Below are 4,744 nucleotides of genomic sequence, written 5' to 3'. Positions count from 1 at the left end.
TGCTTTTTTAAACTTTCTATATTTTAAAAAAAATTTAACAACTTGATGTATTTTTTGTAATATTTTAAATATCTTGATGCCAACAATAAGGCTTTCACAAATCTAAATAATTAATAATAGCATATTTTAACTAATTATACTTGTAATTTATACATTTTATTTAAAATAAGAACTCATTACTACTGTTAAATGTATTTTTTAATTCATTTTTTTTGGCCAGAAAAACTATTAAAAGCCAGAAAACTAAAAACTTATATGTCAATTTTTTAAAATCATTTAACAGATTGATTTTCTTTAATTCAGGATGTTAAGTTATTAACATTAAAATATAAATATTCTTCACTTCTACTTACAAGCCCCTTATATTGCTTACTGTCCCCCATAATTCACAATGAGATAGCCCCAAAATAGCCCTTAGTAAGTGACCCTGATCAAGCAGGTTTTAGCGTCATTATTCGAATAACTTCATTATTTGGCAAAAGGGCCGAATATTTGTTACATCCCTAATATGAATAATGATTAGTCTAAAAGCTACTTAAAAATCACAGTACAGAAAATGAATACAATTTTCAACACACCAAAAACAAAAATCCATTTGTTTAAAAGAGAAATATTAAGAATGCATACTTTATAACCAAAAGTTAAATCCATCCGGTGATGAAGTGGCTCAGATACATGAGAACTTTCTAAAACATTTCTATGCTTTGCCACAAAATCTTCTGGACTATCACACCACCATAGAATGCCAAGATCATTTAAATCTGAGTGAATAGAATTAAAAATCAGAAGATCGGAAAAAAATTCTGGTACACATTCACCTGGTGTCCATTCCTGCAAAAGAATAAAAAGTTAGAATGAGAAACTGTATTGCAGTGGAAAGTTAACAGTGAATCTAAACATGTAATGACTATAATCATATAATTTTTCTTTAATCCCATAACAGAGAAGATTAATTCTTAATGATACCTTTAGTTAGAGTGTCTACCAAGAGGTCAGTAAGTAAACATTTAAAATTAAACTGTAATAAGCATCAAGGGTTTATTCACTCATAAAATAATCTAAATATATAACTGAACACATATTTATTACATCATAACTATCAATATATGTGTTTTTATCTCAGTTTTCTGGCATAATGTTTTTTTAATAATTTTTGTATCTTTTATCTCAATGAGAAAAAAAGGGTGTCCACAATAAAAAACAGAAGAAAAGAAAATGTTCTTTAAAAGGTTATTTTTAGACAGAAATAAAAATTCACTTTCTTCTACTGTCCTTTCTTTATTAATGATTACTACATTCAAAGGGTTTTGACTATCAACTTATCATTATTTTGTCTTATCTTCCAACCTGATTTAAGTAATTAACTAAAAAACAGAATTCACAGTATTGTTGCTTCATAATTATTACAAGATGAGAAAAACGCAGGAGGGTGCTATTTTATAAATTACTAAAAAAGAGAGGTTGATTCTATAAAACACAGTAATTCGATGTTGTAAATCTGATTATCAAAAAATTATTTTATAAAACATATTTTAAAGTTTAAAAAATCCTTGAAAAAAGTGGATAATTTATTTGTTTTTAGAATTTCACTTTTTCTTTACAAAATTTATATAACTTCAAAGTCTTTATTTCTTATAATTAAATATTATGCTTCTTTTCAAAAGTTAACAGAGAGTTTTTTAACAAAATTCTATGACCGATAAACAACATTCCCTCTCATTTTCATCGAGCAACATGGATAATATTTCATTGGGAGTGAGCAAATAAAAATAAGCTAGCAATTTGCTTTTGAAAAACAAATGACAAAAGATCCTTAAATTAAAATATTTAACATAAATTATGGTTACACATAAATAAAATTTGTCACCTTGTTTTATTCATTTTCTTCTGCATTTATTTGACAAAGTTCAAACAAAACTCAAAGTTTGATGCACCATTGTTTAAATTTTTAAAATAACGACTACAAGCAAAGTAGTTTACATTTTATGTTTACTCTCAATGAAGTAAATTATTGGAATAACTTTTGAGTGGTAAATGATTTGTAACTGAAAATCTGAAATTTTTAAAAAAATAAACAAACTATGTTTAATTTAAGTAGCATCATCTAAGAAAAAAGTATTATTGCTATATTATATACATAAATTAGTCATATTTCACAAAAATAAAAAACTTCAATTATTTAACTCTGCAAACAAAACTTAAAAAAATTAAAAATTTGTCTCTGACAACTAAAATAAAGTTAGCTGAATAAACTTTTATTTGCAAGAATTTTTGACTGAGAACAATTTAATCAATGTAGTATACAAGGTGTGACAAAACTAATGGTTTTTACTCTAAAGGGTAAAAGAATTTAAGAAAGAAAAAAACTTTCAACACACAAGGTGGGCTCAAAAACCAAAGGGCAATATGAAAGAGGGTCATTCTTGAGAAAAAGGGAAAATATAGTAAACAATTTTTTATTCTCGATTGTCAAGAAATCTTGGTTCTTTATTAGTTAGGAATATTTACTGGAAAAAATTTATTGAAAAAAAGAATAAAGCCGAAACAAATTGAATGAAATGGGTGAAACTAAAAATGGCCAAATAGAATTGTTTAGCAATCCGTTCCTACATAAACATATTTGAATTTAAATAAATTACAATTTAATACAATAACAGAAAGTTTAATTTTTTTACATTTCTTTTTTTAAATAACTATACTTGTATTATTAAAGTTTTATGCAAAATTATAAAACCTTTATAACATCGAATTTAAGAGTCGGTTTGAGTACTATTCATATTTCAAAGTATTTGATTATAAAAATTACTATACTATTTACGATATCAAAACACGATTTGTAGTAAAAAATACAATAAGCATGGTATACCACTAAAAGATTAAATTAGTTCCATGACTAATTTAAAAATTTAGTGGGTGGAAATAAAACTAACCAACGAGTAACCAAGTATATAGCTTCATCAAAAGCATGCTGCTTAATGTTCTTTAAAAGAATTCCCAAGAGACGAAGAATTTTTTAAATGAGGTTCATTCTTCATAGTCTTTTAAAAAATAGAAAATTTAAATCTCATTTCTCGAAGCTTATAGAAAAAACAAACAATTAAATTTTCCGTCAAATTTGTTTTGATTACGAAGTTTCTGACTTTCTATTTCTGTTACATGAATTCTTTAATCTTAAATCATATGATCAGCCTGAAATAAAACATCTAGCTCACCTGTTGCTTAACCTCAAGAGACATTCTCATTGTTTAAGAAAAATTCGCGAATGGGAGACAGAGATTTGAAGCAAAACCTGGTAAATGAAATCTTTTAGCGGGAAAGGCAAAAACAAAACACTTGAGTACTAAAAAAGGCAGAGAAAATATGTATTAAAAGTTTTTCAGACTAGCCATCACAGTTTGGTTGTTGTTGTTAATTTACGTCGCACTAGAGCTGCAGAATGGGCTATTGGCGACGGTCTGGGAGACATCCCGGAGGATGATCCGAAGACATGCCATCACAATTTTGATCCTCTGCGGAGGGGATGGCACCCCCGCTTCGGTAGCCCGACGACCTGCGCGCGAAGTCGAGCACTTTACGGTAGCACAGTTTAACGAGGACCAATACCGCACATCCTCGGTCCCTACGCAGACTGATCCAAGTGGTCACCCGCTTACTGACCGCAGCTAGCGATGTCAATTTGCAATTTAACTCCTTGTGGAGAGGGGGTTAGTTAGTTTCCAAGACACTGATTGAGATCATAGATTCGCGTGCTTTTTGACAGCCCTTTCAAAGTAAGCATAGTAGCCAGACTTCGCTGTCCTAAAGATTACAGAAGATAGAAGATTAAAGAGAATGACATAAATTATTACTTTTTATTTTTTAATAATAAAAATATATTACCTATAAATTGTAATTTATCTTTTCTTTGAAGAGGGAAATACCTTTGAAGAGTCACTCCAGGACTTGTTTAGAACATTAATACAAAAAAAATTCAAAAATATGATGTATAATTATTACAAAAAATGAAGAAAACTATTGAAACTTAAAATCTAAAAATTGTGAACAGGATCCTGTTCACAATTTTCACTGCATTCGAATGCAGTTGGTAAAGCTGTGTGGCAAGTTAGATTTGTTGTCCCGGGGGCCATGGGTTCGAAACCCTGTGACGGTCGACATACAAATCTTTTCTTTTTATATATATTATTTTTTTAAATATATTTTTTGATATTTTAACGCGAATCAAGTGATCTGCAAATACAAAAAAAAAAACAATTTTTTCTTCGAGAAATAGCAAATAATAGCTAATAAACGGCTAAATTTTGCATAATTTTTATTTATATATTTATTTTAATTTTAACTTCTTATATTTTTAACTATATTTTTAACTTCTTTTCAATATTTTAAAGCGAATAAAATCTTCTATATGCGAAAAGAAATATTTTTCTTTGTTAAAGAGCGAATAATGGCTGAAAAAAGGACAGAAGTCATATCAGGAGGCACGCACACATCACACCCCGCAAATCACTATAATATTAACCTATAAATTTCAAACTCCGCCCAAAATTAGAATTTATTGTATCGAACAAATGTACTGAAGGATTTTTTTATAGACTGATTAGTGGGCCCACAAAGGGCCAAAATAAGTTTTGTTTACTAACCGGGAGAAGGTGTTTTAAGCTAAATATTCGCGGGGTAGCCATGTGAAGAATGGCGCAGTTGGTAAACCTGCGTGGCAGGCTAGATTTGTTGTCCCGGGGGGCATGGG

General features: G+C 28.9%; 1 long non-coding RNA gene across 4 annotated transcripts in view; it reads right to left on the bottom strand.

Moving 5' to 3' along the window:
- Window positions 1-3,167, bottom strand: part of LOC107444898 (uncharacterized) — a 33,371-nt gene extending 30,204 nt beyond the window's left edge. For all 4 annotated transcript variants that reach the window (XR_011636317.1, XR_011636318.1, XR_011636315.1 and 1 more), the window contains exons 1-2: window positions 2,931-3,167; window positions 628-831 (exon numbers count right to left, since the gene is read on the bottom strand). This is a non-coding gene — a long non-coding RNA (uncharacterized lncRNA). The remainder of the gene's footprint in view (window positions 1-627; window positions 832-2,930) is intronic.
- Window positions 3,168-4,744: the final 1,577 nt, after the last annotated feature.

Source organism: Parasteatoda tepidariorum, chromosome 3 (genome assembly GCF_043381705.1).
Source record: "Parasteatoda tepidariorum isolate YZ-2023 chromosome 3, CAS_Ptep_4.0, whole genome shotgun sequence".
In the NCBI taxonomy this organism is placed as follows: domain Eukaryota; kingdom Metazoa; phylum Arthropoda; class Arachnida; order Araneae; family Theridiidae; genus Parasteatoda; species Parasteatoda tepidariorum.
This window is presented reverse-complemented; position numbering and strand designations above follow the sequence as displayed.